Source organism: Macaca fascicularis, chromosome 14 (genome assembly GCF_037993035.2).
Source record: "Macaca fascicularis isolate 582-1 chromosome 14, T2T-MFA8v1.1".
NCBI classification, from domain to species: Eukaryota; Metazoa; Chordata; class Mammalia; order Primates; family Cercopithecidae; genus Macaca; species Macaca fascicularis.
Genome location: NC_088388.1, coordinates 72,666,314 through 72,681,653, shown reverse-complemented (window position 1 = coordinate 72,681,653; position 15,340 = coordinate 72,666,314). Strand labels below are relative to the sequence as shown.

Here is a 15,340-nt window from a genome sequence, read left to right as displayed (position 1 = left end):
CCTGCAACTAGATGGTCCCATATGGGGATGATGGGAGACAGTGATAGAACATCAGGCATTAGATTCTCATAAGGAGTAGTGCTCAACCTGGATCCCTCATATGTGCAGTTCACAATAGAGTTCATGCTCCTATGAGAACCTAATGCCACAGCTGATCTGAGATGAGACAGAGCTCAGGTGATAATCTGAGTGATGGGGAGAGGCTGGGAGTGGCTGTAAATACAGATGAAGCTTCCCTGGCTCACCTGCCCCTCATTTCCTGCTGTGTGGCCTGGTTCCTAACAGGTCACAGACCACTTACTGGTCCATGGCCTGGGGTTTGGGGATTCCTGATCTAAGTGACATCAAGTAAAAGTTTTCTTAGGCCTCTCTTTTCAGAAATGGGCTTCCAAGCAGGTTTGCTCTGTGTGAGGCCTATCAGAGACAGTCCTGGCTTCAGAGAACTTCCCTACATTTACAATCCACACTATTTCATCAAGACAACCCAGAAATATCATGGATCCCTTCCACAATATGTATTAGTCCACATTTACAATTTCATGCCAATAACTGTATAGACACTGAGACAGTTACAAATAAAATATGCTACTTTTCCCTTGAGATACTCGAGGCATACTATGAAAGGAAGATGGGAAAGCAGATAATCACCTTACGGTGTACTAAGTACTTTAATGGACATGTGAGCAATGTCATAGGTGCTCAGAGGAAGAAAAAAGTAACTCTGCCTTTGGGGTGGGGCTGCAGGGTGCAGGGAAATAGGTTCAGAAGAGGCAATAGCTGCACTCTTGAAAGCAGAGTAAGAGTTTACCATGTAAGGAATAGGGTGGTATTTTTGGCTAGAGGTTCCCAAAGAGCACAGAATATAACCAAGGTATCTTCCTGACTGCTGCCCCAGTTTCATCTCTCTGAATCTGACCTTTTGCAACTTTGGGCTCTAGACTCTCCAACCTGAGGACCCACCCATGGAGCTGATATCCAAATCTCTTTGATGGGTATACAGTGATCCTCAGGTCAGGGCCTTGCAAATGAATCTCATTGAAGAAGATTTTATTACGACTCAAAATAAGAGCTCCTAAAAAGCACTGAACTCTCCAAAGTATAATCATCCATTCAACAAATATTTATTATTACCTATCAGGGTAGGCAGCAACAATTATACTGCACAACCATATGAATGGCACACACCAGAGTTGTGCAGTGTACAACCAACCTAATATCCATGGCAGGCTCGACAGGTACCATGCATTGCCCTAGAAGCTGGGGCTATAACAATGAACAAAGGCTAAGTCCCTGCAATACAGAACCTGCCACCTGCTGGGCGCGGTGGCTCAAGCCTGTAATCCCAGCACTTTGGGAGGCCGAGACGGGCAAATCACGAGGTCAGGAGATCGAGACCATCCTGGCTAACACGGTGAAACCCCGTCTCTACTAAAAAAAAATACAAAAAACTAGCCGGGCGTGGTGGCGGGCGCCTCTAGTCCCAGCTACTCGGGAGGCTGAGGCAGGAGAATGGCGTAAACCTGGGAGGCGGAGCTTGCAGTGAGCTGAACTGCACTCCAGCCTGGGCAACAGAGCAAGACTCCGTCTCAAAAAAAAAAAAAAAAAAAACAAAGAACCTGCCACCTAGGGAGACAGACAATAATATCAATGCAAGGTGATAAGGGCTGTCTATAAGCACTGTTCCGGGGAGGGGCACACGAAGAACTTGAGTGTCAGGAAAGGATTCTTAGACTGGGTGGCTTTTAAGTAAAACTTCAAGGATAAGTAGGAGTTAGGAGAAAACATGGTATAGGCAGAGAAAGAGCCAGAGAGAATTTTAAAGTAGAGCATGAGGATCAGGGTGGCAAGAGATGAACTTAGAGAAGGCAAAGCTTAGGAAGGGCTTAATTATTGAGTACTAATGATATCCCAGGCACTGTGCAAAGGGTTGGGGACAAGGCCAATAAAATTCTGCTTATGGAGATTATAGTCTAGTGGGAGGAGAGAATCATTAGACTTATAGTCACAAAGTAAATATAAGATTACAAATTGTGGCCAGGTGTGGTAGCTCATGCCTGTAATCTCAACACTTTGGGAGGCTGAGGCAGGAGGATCGCTTGAGGCCAGGAGTTTAAGACCAGCTGGGCAATATAGAAGAGACCCTGTCTCTACGAAAAGGAAAAAAAAAAAATTAGCTGCACATGGTGGCATGTGCCTATAGCCCTAGCTACTCAGGAGGCTGTGATGGGAGGATTGCTTGAGCCCAGTTCAAGGCTGCAGTGAACTATTATCATGCTGCTACACTCCAGTGTGGGCAACAGAGCAAGACCCTCTCTCCTATAAAAAGTAATTACAAATTCTGATAAGTGATAAAAACAAAAAGCACAGGGATGGCTATGGTGATACAACAGGTAGGCCTATTTTTAGAACAGAATATCAGGGAAGGCCTCTGTGAAAAAATGAGATTTTAACTGAAACCAGAATTCAGAAGAAAATTATAATAGTGGTTATCCCCAGGGGGGATAGTGGGGCGGGGGAAGTGGCTAGAAAGGCAAGAGAGTTACTTATATTCCTTTGCACCTTTTAAAATCTGTTCCTTGTATACATGTATTATCCACTCAAAAATAAATAAATAAAATAAGATATTGGAAATAGAAGTGTACTGGATGAAAAAAATGGAAGATGGGGTGTTCCAGGTAGAGGAAACAGCATGTGTAAAGGCCCTAATGTAACACACAGCTTGGGACATTCAAGGAACAGAAAAGCTGTCAGTGTGACTGAAGCAAAGTGAGAGGGACAGAATGCACGTAAGATATGAGAGTGGGCTGGGCAAAGTGGCTGACACCTGTAATCGCAGCATTTTGGGAGGCTGGGGCGGGTGATCACTTGAGGTCATGAGTTTGAGACCAGCCTAGCCAACACGGTGAATCCCTGTCTCTACTAAAAACACAAAAGTTAGCCGGGTGTGATGGTACATGCCTGTAGCCCCTACTACTCAGGAAGCTGAGGCAGGAGAATCACTTGAACCTAAGAGGTGGAGTTTGCAGTGAGCAGAGACTGAGCCACTGTACTCCAGCCTGGGTGACAGAGTGAAACACTGTCTCAAAAAAGAAAGAACCAGAGTGAGTAGTGGTAGGAATCAACCATGCTGGGCCTTGTTAAAGGTGTGGATTTCATCCCGAACAGTCATAAGCAGGGAAGCACGTCTGATATATGTTTTTAAAAGATCATTTTGGTTGTTATGTGAAGTGAGTGGGGAGATTAGATTGGTAGCCCCTGCTAAGTTGTTGATCTGCACCTACACCCTCCAACATCCCTCTCTTCTATTCCTCCCTTGAGAACTGACAGATTAATCCTTTTAAAATAAAAATCTAATCATGTGGCCGGGCGCGGTGGCTCAAGCCTGTAATCCCAGCACTTTGGGAGGCTGAGACGGGCAGATCAGGAGGTCAGGAGATCAAGACCATCCTGGCTAACACGAAAAGGTGAAACCCCGTCTCTACTAAAAAATACAAAAAATTAGCCGGGCGAGGTGGCGGGTGCCTGTAGTCCCAGCTACTCCGGAGGCTGAGGCAGGAGAATGGCGTAAACCCAGGAGGCGGAGCTTGCAGTGAGCTGAGATCCGGCCACTGCACTCCAGCCTGGGCGACAGAGCGAGACTCCGTCTCAAAAAAAAAAAATCTAATCATGTTACTCTCATTAATTAACCCTTTATTTATTACACACACACAATTGTTTGTTTGCTTGTTTTGAGACAGGATCTTGCTCTGTTGCCCAGGCTGGGGGGCAATGGCACGATCTTGGTCACTGCAACCTTGACCTCCCTGGGCTCAGGTGATCCTCCCATCTCAACCTCCTGAGTAGCTGGTACTACAGGTGCGTGCCACCACACCAGGTTAATTTTTGGATTTCTGGTAGATATGCAGTTTTGCCATGTTGCCCAGGCTGGACAACTGTTTTAAAATATAGGTATTTACTATTTGTCAGGCACTATGCCAGGCACTCTAAAGACAACAATGAAAGAGACAGAAGGTAAAATTTTGATGGTTTTCTGCTGCCCAAAGTTTGAAATTCTTAGGTAAGCACTTAAGGATCTTGATTTTATAATCTAGATCTAACTATTTCATCTCATTCTCCCACTCCTCTAGATTTTTTAAACCCTGCTCCCCAGCCACAGAGCTACACTTGCCATTCTTGCCACAGTTCTCATGCCTCTGTGCCTTCCTCGGGTGTTTACCCTGCTGGGACTATACCTCTTGGACAGTGAAATTCTACACAGCCTCCAGAGCCAGCTCAAATGTTACCATCTCTGTGAAACTCTTCTGCTGCCCTAAATATACAAAGATCAAGAGTTTAATTCATAGTAATAGCTCTACCATGCCTCCATTATATAATAAAACATTTTGTGTAAATAAAAAAGAAAACTTATATGTCAATCACTATCTTTAAGTATTACATAGAAACTCAATCATCTATCTGTAATTTCAAAAAACAGAACCAAAAAGGATATTTGAGATAATGACACATCGTAGGTGAAAGTACTGCAAATGTTTGCCTCAGCCTCTTATCTACTGGAATTCCTTGGCAAGGAGGCATTTTAAAATTCGGTTTGGAGCAATTCCTATAATTAGAGCAGCTGCTTAATTAAGAAGCTGGTTCAAACCACTGTTAAATGAACCATTCTCCCCTTAAATGAAAGGTTTTGGTCAAATTACCAGTGGTTAAACTGCTTAATTAGCCAGTTGTTTTAATTATAAAATTTACAAGTTTGAAAGCCTCTGATTTCCAGTAAGTTCAACTGAATTCTCTTCCCCTGTGTCATGTCAATAAGTAGGTTTCCTGCTATCACATTAACATTGCAGCCTCCTGAGAGAAAACGCAACTCTTCACTAACGAAAGACACAAAACTCCAGGGTTTCAAATGGAGGCTTTGAAAATCTTTCAGTTACCACAATTATAAGACATAATCACGCACTGACGTTTCGCACAGCATTCCCCTTTCCTTTACATATGCCAGAGACAACTGTCCTTCAATGTTCTTGTTTATTAAACTGAGAACTAAACCCATCAATCCAGGATGGGGATAAACAACTTTGTTTTAATTATTTCTCATTCGGAATTGGGATAAGCATTTTTAGCAGGACTATGCAGGTAGGGAAAGAAAAAAATTGGGGTAGCCCCAGCCAAGAAGCTAATTACAGGTTATTCTCTCCACTCAACAGACTGTAAGGCCCTCCAGGGCAGAAAAAATGCCATCACCTGGCAAACAGTATGTGCCCGGTAAGTGTATATTTATAAACAAAACAAAACAAAACAAAAATGGTTCTTAAGATATTTTACCAAAACAATCTGCAATGATTTGTCCCTGGCAGTTGCCCACATTTTTCAAAATTTCTTTTCAAATTTCTTTCAGCTGTTCTAATTATGCTGAACTACTTGGATCTGAATATACCATGCTTCTCTGCTTCTACCTTTTTATTCATGCTGTAATGAGAGCACTCTAAGTTCCCTTCATCTAGTCTCTTTAGATCTAGTTTTATATATTTACTTCTGTCTATTTATATTTAAATCAATAAGAAAAAGGTGGTCACCACAATTAAGCCCCTCCTTGGATAGAGCAGCTGGAATGGTCCCCAGAGCCCACACACGGAGTGGATGGGTGAAGGCAGGAATGGGGCACTTTCCCTACTCTTGCTTTCTGAGTATCATTGTAATTCCATTTTGAAATTTCTGACTTTAAAGTTATCTCGGCCAGGCGCGGTGGCTCAAGCCTGTAATCCCAGCACTTTGGGAGGCCTAGACGGGTGGATCACGAGGTCAGGAGATCGAGACCATCCTGGCTAACACGGTGAAACCCTGTCTCTACTAAAAATACAAAAAATTAGCCGGGCGAGGTGGCGGGCGCCTGTAGTCCCAGCTACTCCGGAGGCTGAGGCAGGAGAATGGTGTGAACCCGGGAGGCGGAGCTTGCAGTGAGCCGAGATCGCGCCACTGCACTCCAGCCTGGGTGACAGAGCAACACTCAGTCTCAAAAAAAAAAAAAAAGTTATCTCAGGCTGGGTGCAGTGGCTGACACCTGTAATCCCAACACTTTGGATGGCTGAGATGGGAGGATTACTTGAGGCCAGGAAATCAAGACCAGCCTAGGCAACACAGCAAGACCCTGTCTCCACAAAAAATTGAAAAAATAAAAAATTAGCTGGGCATGGTAGCGCATACCTGTAATCCCAGCTACTCAAGAGGCTGAGGCAGGAGGACTGCTTGAACCCAGAAGTTCGAGGCTGCAGGGAGCTATGATCATGCCACTGTACTCAAGCCTGGACCACAAGCAAGACCCTTTCTCTCACAAAAACAAAAACAACAACAAAAATATATATCTGAAAGAACCTATAAAAAATGCGAACAAAGCTGTGTGCTTTCAAGTGGAAATTATCTTTCTGAGCCAACATTAGTGAGTTATTCTGGGCCCTGGAACCTTCTACGGACTAGTATTCTCCAACCACAGTTGAAACATGGGCAAAGGAAAGAATAAATAAATAGCAAGGAAATGTACAAAAATATGTTCAACCAACTAGTAATCAAAGACATGAAAATTCCAAACACAAGGGAAAGTATATTTTAACCTACAATATTAGCAAATATTAAAAATAATACTCGATGTTGATGAGTATATAAAATAGGATTCTCAAATAGAGAAGTAAAAAATGGTGCCATCTTTCTGGAGAGCAATTTAGTAACACACATCAATCAATAGCTTTAAAAGTGTGTGTTTCCTTTGACCCAACAGTTCTACTTTCAGAAATGTACCCTAAGTAATCAGACAATGGCACAAACATTATTGCACAAGAATGTTCATCACAGTGTTGTTTCCATTGCAAAATCTTGGTAACAACTTAAATTTCTCCAAATAGAAAAATGTTGAACAAATTATGCTCCTATCCCCACATATCTTTTCAAAAAAGAATTCCTATTGCATCTTTTACAATAGCAATTTAACATGCCCTATTTGATGCCAACTTCAAAAACAAAATAAACAGGCTGGGCCTGGTGGCTCACGCCTATAATCCCAGCACTTTGGGAGGCCCAAGCAGGTGGATCACCTGAGGTCAGGAGTTACACACCAGCCTAGCCAACATGGTGAAACCCCGTCTCTATTAAAAAAAAAAATACAAAAACAATTAGCCAGGCATGGTAGCACACACCTGTAATCCCGGCTGCTCAGGAGGCTGAGGCAGGAGAATCACTTGAACCTGGGAGCTGGAGGTTGCAGTGAGCCGAGATGGCATCAGTGCACTCCAGCATGGGTGACAGAGTGAGACTCCATCTAAAAATAATAATAAATAAAATAAATAAAAAATGACCTCTGAATTAGGTAGCTACCAGATATTAAAATATACTACAGGTTGGGTGCGGTGGCTCACGCCTGTAATCCCAGCAATCTGGGAGGCAAGGCGGGCAGATCACCTAAGGTGGGGAGTTTGAGACTAGCCTGGCCAACATGGAGAAACCCTTTACTAAAAATACAAAATTATCCAGGCATAGTGGCGCATGCCTGTAATCCTAGCTACTCAAGAGGCTGAGGCAGGAGAACCGCTTGAACCGGGAGGCAGAGGTTGAGGCTGGTCAAGATCATGCCATTGCACTCTAGCCTGGGCAACAAGAGCAAAACTCCATCTCAAAAATAAAAAACTAAAATATACTATAAAACTATAGTAACCAAAAAGCTTTAAAACAATTTCATACTGGCATCAAATATATATACAGATCAATAAAACAAAATGAAGTTTAAAAAGTAGTTCCGAGCCAGGCCCAGTGGCTCATGCCTGTGAACCTAGAGGTATGAGAAGCAAAGGCAGGAGGACTGTTTAAGCTCAGGACTTCAAGACCAGCCTGGGCAACATAGGGAGACCCTGTCTTTATAAAAACAATAAAAACTAAAAGTCAGGCATGGTAGCACAGGCCTGTAGTCCCAGCTACTGAGGAGGCATGTGGGAGGATGGCTCAAGCATGGGAGGTTGAAGCTGCAGTAAGCTGTGATGCTGCCACTACACTCCAGCCCGGGTGACAGACTGAGCAGTCCCAGCACTTTGGGAAGCCGAGGCAGGAGGATTACATAGTGAGACCTAGTCTCTATGTTTAAAAATTTTTAAGTAAAAACAAACAAACAAACAAAAAATATCCCTAGACTTAGGCTGGGTGTTGTGGCTCACACATGTAATCTCAGCACTTTCGGAGGCCAAGGTGGAAGGATCCCTAGAACCTAGGAACTCAAGACTGTGGTGAACTGTGATGGCATCAAAGTCTGGGCAGCAAAGAGAGATCCTGACTCTAAATAAAAAATTTTAAAATCCCAGATCTATACAGGAACTTAGAATATGACAAAGGTTACATTCTCAAACCTCCTGGAAAAACATGGATTTTTTTTTTTTTTTTCTTTTTTTGAGATGGAGTTTCGCTCTTGTTGCCCAGGTTGGAGTACAATGGCGTGGTCTCGGCTCACTGCAACCTCTGCCTCTCAGGTTCAAGCGATTCTCCTGCCTCAGCCTCCTGAGTGGCTGAGATTACAGGAGCGCCACCACGCCCGGCTAATTTTTCTATTTTTAGTAGAGATAGGGTTTCACCATGTTGGTCAGGCTGGTTGTAAACTCCTGACCTCAGGTGATCCACCCACCTCGAACTCCCAAAGTGCTGGGATTACAAGCATGAGCCACAGTGCCCAGACAAAAATGTGGATATTTTAATAAATGCTGAAACAACTGACTTCATTCATTCATTAAGGGGGAGAAACTGTATCCATGCCCCACTTATAATTTCAGATGAAACACTTATTTATTTATTTATTTATTAGACCAAGTCTTGCTCTGTCATCCAGGCTGACGTGCAGTGGCAAGACATCTCGACTCACTGCAACCTCCACCTCCCAGGTTCAAGGGATTCTCCTTCAGCTGCCTGAGTAGCTGGGATTACAGGCGTGTGGCAACCACACCTGGCTAATTTTTGTATTTTTAGTAGAGACAGAGTTTCGCCATGTTGACCAGGCTGGTCTGGAACTCCTGACCTCAAGTGATCCATCCGTCTCAGCCTCCCAAAGTGCCAGGATTACAGGCATGAGCCACGACGCCCAGGCTCACTTTTTTTTTTTACTTGAGACAGAGGATCGCTCCTGTCGCCTAGGCTTGAGTACAATGGCGCCATCTTGTCTCACTGCAACCTCCGCCTCCCGGGTTCAACCAATTCTCCTGCCTCAGCCTCCCAAGTAGTTGGGATTACAGGCATGCATCACCACGCCTGGCTAATTTTTGTATTTTTAGTAGAGATGGGGTTTCACCGTATTGGCCAGGCTGGTCTCGAACTCCTGACCTCAGGTGATCCACCGGCCTCAGCCTCCCAAAGTGCTGGGATTATAGGCGTGAGCCACCGCGCCTAGCCTCACTCTTTTTTTTCTTTTTGAGACATGATCTTGTGCTGTCACCCAGGCTAGAGTACAGTGGCACAATCATAGCTCACTGCAACTTCAATCTGACTCATGCAATCCTCCTACCTCAGTCTTCGTCTTCTGAGTAGCTGGGACCACAGGCACTGGTTATCCCACCAGGCTAATTATTTTATTTTTTGTAGAGATGGGGTCTCCCTATTTTGTCCAGGCTGGCCTTGAACTCCTGGGTTCAGGTGATCTTCCCTTCAACCTCCCAAAGTGCTGAGGTTATAGGCGTAAGCCACTACACCTGGTCTGGACCCCATATTTAAAAGAAAAAATAGGCCGGGCGCGGTGGCTCAACCCTGTAATCCCAGCACTTTGGGAGGCCGAGGCGGGTGGATCACGAGGTCAGGAGATCGAGACCATCCTGGCTAACATGGTGAAACTCCGTCTCTACTAAAAATACAAAAAACTAGCCGGGCGTGGTGGCGGGCGCCTGTAGTCCCAGCTACTCGGAGGCTGAGGCAGGAGAATGGCGTAAACCCGGGAGGCGGAGCTTGCAGTGAGCCGAGATGGCGCCACTGCACTCCAGCCTGGGTGACACAGCGAGACTCCGTCTCAAAAAAAAAAAAAAAAAAAAGAAAAAAAAAGAAAAAATATACATCAGAAGTAACATGAAGGACTTTTCAAAATAATCTTAGAGTAGAAAATATCTTTTTAAGCATGAAACAAAATCTAGAAATCAAAGATTAATAAATATAACTATATAAAAATCTAAAGCTTCTGTTTAATGAAAAAAACACAAACATAAAGTCAAGGGATAAATGACTAGAAAAAGTACAAGCATATGTAACAGAGAAATGCTAATTTCCTTAATATATAAGAACTATATTGCCTGGGCGCGGTGGCTCAAGCCTGTAATCCCAACACTTTGGGAGGCCAAGACGGGCGGATCATGAGGTCAGGAGATCGAGACCATCCTGGCTAACACAGTGAAACCCCGTCTCTACTAAAAAATACAAAAAATTAGCCGGGCGAGGTGGTGGGCGCCTGTAGTCCCACCTACTCGGGAGGCTGAGGCAGGAGAATGGCGTAAACCTGGGAGGCGGAGCTTGCAGTGAGCTGAGATCCGGCCACTGCACTCCAGCCTGGGCGACAGAGCAAGACTCCGTCTCAAAAAAAAAAAAAAAAAAAGAAAGAACTATATTAAAAGTTCTTACAAATCAAAAATGGAAAAGTAAACAATCCAATAGAAAAACTGACAAAAAAACATAAATGGGCCAAGCATGGTGGCTCACGCCTGTAATCCCAGCACTTTGGGAGGCCAAAGTGGGTGAATCATCTGAGGTCAGGAGTTAGAGACCAAACCTGGCCAACATGGCGAAACCCTGTCTCTACTAAAAATACAAAAAAAATTAGCCAGGCATGGTGGCACATTCCTGTAGTCCCAACTACTCAGGAGGCTGAGGCAGGAGAATCACTTGAACCCAAGAGGCAGAGGTTGCAGTGAGCCGAGATCATGCCACTGCACTCTAGCCTGGTTGACAGAGTGAGACTCTCAAAAATAAATAAATCAATAAATCAATAAATAGGCAATTCATTAGGAAAGAAATACAAATGGCAAATAACCATATGAAAAGATGACAAACTCAAGACACGCAAATTAAAATGAGACATAATTTTCACTAACAAAAAAAAATTTTTTTTTTAGGCCAGGTGCAATGGCTCACACCTGTAATCTTAGCACAATGGGAGGCCGAGGTGGGTGAATCATCTGAGGTCAGGAGTTAGAGACCAGCCTGGCCAACATGGTGAAACTCTTGTCTCTACTAATAAATACAAAAAGGCACGCATGGTGGCGCATGCCTATAGTCCCATCTACTTGGGAGGCTGAGGCAGGGGAATCTCTTGAACCCAGGAGGTAGAAGTTGCAGTGAGCCAAGATCGTGCCACTGTAGTCCAGTCTGGGTGACAGAATGTGTCTCAGTCTCAGAAAAAAAAAAAGGCCGGGCGCAGTGGCTCACGCCTGTAACCCTAGCACTTTGGGAGGCCGAGGCAGGCGGATCACAAGGTCAGGAGATCGAGACCATCCTGGCTAACATGGTGAAACTCCGTCTCTACTAAAAATACAAAAAATTAGCTGGGCATGGTGGTGGGCACATGTAGTCCCAGCTACTCAGGAGGCTGAGGCAGGAGAATGGCATGAACCCAGGAGGCGGAGCTTGCAGTGAGCCGAGATCGCCCCACTGCACACTAGCCTGGGCGACAGAGCCAGACTCCATCTAAAAAAAAAAATATATATATATATATTTATTTATTTATTTATTTATTTATTTAGACATGGGATCCTGCTGTATCGCCCAGGCTAGAGTGTGGCATCTATTCACAGACAAAATGAAAGTGCAGTACAGTCTCAAACTCCTGGGCTCAAAGGACCGTTCTGGGACTTCAGCTTTCCATGTAGCTGGAACTACAAGTCCATGCCAGTGCTTCCAGCTAACAATAAATGTTTTATAAAACTCAGTTTGGGCTGGAAAATAGAAATGTAAATTAATACAACTTCTCTGGTGGATAGTCTGGCAATACTTATCAAAATCTCCAATTCATAATGCATTGACTCAGCTATTTCAATTCCAGGAATTTATCTTACAAATGTACAGGAACAAGTTTACAAAGACATAGGAAAATGGCTGGTGTACCATTTTTTGAAACAGCAAAAAACTAAAACAACTTAAATGTCCAGCATTAAGATATAGTCATACACACACATAATATAAATCTTCATATATATATAAAATCTTCCTGAAAGATACACAAGAAATTGCTATCAGTGGATATCATGAGGGAGTTAAGATTGGGAAAGAGGGCGGGGAGAGGTGGCTCACGCCTGTAATCCCAGCACTTTGAGAGGCTGAGGAGGGTGGATCACGAGGTCAGGAGATCGAGACCATTCTGGCTAACACAGTGAAACTCCGTCTCTACTAAAAAATATAAAAAATTAGCGGGCCGTGGTGGTGGGCACCTGTAGTCCCAGCTACTTAGGAGGCTGAGGCAGGAGAACGGCATCAACCCAGGAGGCGGACCTTGCAGTGAGCCGAGATCAGGCCACCGCACTCCAGTCTGGGCAACAGAGCGAGACTCCGTCTCAAAAAAAAAAAAAAAAGACTGAGAAAGGGGAATAAAATTTAACTTTTCGTCATATACCCTTCTGTACAGTTTAAGTTTATTCTTACCATATGCATCCATTTCAAATTTTTAACAGTTGATTATTTTAATAGTATTAGGTTGGTGCAAAAGTGCAGTTTTTGCCATTATTTTTACTTTTGCACCAACCTAATAATTTTTTTAAAAGACTTTCCTCAGAATATATACCAATTCAAAATAAACTTTGCCTATGGTTGAGGAGGGTAAGGGATAAGACCAAGGCTAGACAATAATGAGGACTTGAACATAGACCTTTTTGTTTGAATACCAAAAAGACAATGAAAGTCTGACAAAATGTTAATAGTTGCCAATTCTGGGTTTATTTGACATATTACTCTTTTACTTTTCTATATTTTTATATCTCTCAAAATAAAAAGTATAATTAAGAGATAAACAATTTTTTAAAAAACCTTTCCTTCACCCTACATCCCTCGTCAGTTCCTGCCAATATTTTCTTGACCCATTCAGTCTCAAACTTTATTAAAGCATTGTCTACAGTCATTTTTTCCTAACTCTTGGACTTTCATTCACTTGTCACCTCATGGTTAATTTCTACAACCTATCCACCCCACCTACCTAGACTATGCTCCAAGGTCACCAATGACCTCTAGATTGCTAAAATCCAAGGATACTATCATGTTCATGTTTTTCCTGATCTCTCAGTAGCACAGTTGAAACCGTAATATGGTTGGCCACTCTTTCCTTCTTGAAACGCTCTCCTCTTGCCTGCCATGATACTATACTATCCAGGTTTTCTCTACCTTGGTCTCTCTTTCTCAGCTTCATTAGCCTTTCTCCCTCTACCCAGATTTTTAAGGTTGAAATTCCTCAGTATATGATCCCTGGGTCTCTTCTCCACCTTTTCTCCTTAAGTGATCACATTCATTCCCATGGCTTCAATGAAAATTGACAAAATAATAACTTTCATATTTATAGTTTCAACTCACACCTATATTTTTAGCTCAAGATCAGTGTATCCAATGGGCTGCTTAATATATTCTTTGCAGGCACTCCACTATCACAAAAACCACAGAAAACCAAACACCACATGTTCTCACTCATAAGTGGGAGGTGAACAATGAAAATACATGGACACAGGGAGGGGAACATCACATACCAGGGCCCATCGAGGGGTGGGGGGCTAGGGGAAGGATAACATTAGGAGAAATACCTAATGTAGGTGACGGGTTGATGGGTGCAGTAAACCACCAGGGCATGTGTATGCCTAGGTAACAAAACTGCACGTTCTGCACATGTAACCCAGAACTTAAATTATAATTTAAAAAAAAAGAAAGAAAGAAAATATCCTTATTTCTAAAAACCCAAGCTAAAGTATTCAAGGGTAAAGTATCATGATGTCTGATTTTTAAAAAGCTAACATGACAAAATGTTAACAAAAGTTGAATCTAAATGGTGGGTAAAGAAATGTTCATTGGGTTATTCCTGGGGAAAAAATAAGCTTCTAAAACTACTAAACAGCAAGGATTATATCCTCTTAATTTTGTATCCCCAGCATCTAACACACAGTCTAATAAGATACATGCCTGTCATGAGAATGTACAAATAAAAAGTCCATTATTTTGAGATGCTGGGCTTCGGGTCCAGTAGAAATGGTGATTCCCTACACATTGCCGCCACCTTCTAAAATAATTAACGTATGTAAAGCCTCTTCCACACTTCCTTGCACACAGTAGGCATCAAGTAAAAAATGTTAGTTCCCTTCCTTACTTCCATTCCTTTATCTCTGATACTTGTTAGACACATGACAAACATCACTAAAATCCAACAACTCCACTGAAATTTCTCACATAATAGACAAAGGAAAAATGGCAAGTAATTGGGTTGAAACAGAGATGGAAATCCATTGAGTTAATCAGACTGAATGGACATTCATTTTGGATTAAACAGTGTGAGAAAAGTCCTAGCCTGATGATGGACATGCAAGACAGGTCTAGAATAGTAGCAGTATTAATAATAACAATTACAGCTGCTACTTTTTGAGCATTTTATATCTTTTTTTTTTTTTTGAGACGGAGTCTCACTCTGTCGCCCAGGCTAGAGTGCAGTGGTGTGACCTCGGCTCACTGCAACCTCCACTTCTGGGATTCAAACAATTCTCCTGCCTCAGCCTCCCAAGTAGCTGGGACTACAGGTGCCCGCCACCACACCCGGCTAATTTTTTGTATTTTTAGTAGAGACAGGGTTTCACCGTGTTAGCCAGGATGGTCTTGATCTCCTGACCTCATGATCCGCCTGCCTCGGCCTCCCAAAGTGCTGGCATTACAGGCATGAGCCACTGTACTCAGCCAAGCACTTTATATCTTTTATCTCACTGAATCTTCAAATGGTACACTGCAGTTTGTATTATAATTATCCTCTTTTCTTAATTAAAAAAATTTTTTTTTATTTAGGAGACAGGGTCTTGCTCTATCACCCAGGCTGCAGCGCAGTGGCACGTTCATAGCTCACTGTAATCTGGGCTCAAGTGATCCTCCTGCCTTAGCCTCCAGAGTAGGTAGGATCACAAGCCTGTGCCACCATGCCTGGTTACTTTTTTAAAAAAAATTTGTAAAGACAGTCTCTCACCACGCTCACTACAACCTCTGCCTCCTGGGTTCAAGCGATTCTCCTGCCTCAGCCTCCTGAGTAGCTGGGATTACAGGTGCCTGCCACCATGCCCAGCTAATTTTTTGTATTTTTAGTAGAGACGAGGTTTCACCATGTTGGTCAGGCTGGTCT

The 15,340-nt window shown here is 43.1% G+C and overlaps 1 protein-coding gene across 21 annotated transcripts in view; it reads right to left on the bottom strand.

The window, feature by feature from the left end:
- Positions 1–15,340, bottom strand: part of MRPL48 (mitochondrial ribosomal protein L48) — an 82,618-nt gene that overhangs the window by 45,628 nt on the left and 21,650 nt on the right. For 3 of the 21 annotated variants that reach the window (XM_074014723.1, XM_074014719.1, XM_074014726.1), the window contains one exon: positions 4,233–4,309. The exons of the other annotated variants lie outside the window; for them this stretch is intronic. The gene's annotated coding sequence lies outside the window, so the exon portion shown is untranslated. The remainder of the gene's footprint in view (positions 1–4,232; positions 4,310–15,340) is intronic. 21 annotated transcript variants of the gene reach the window in all.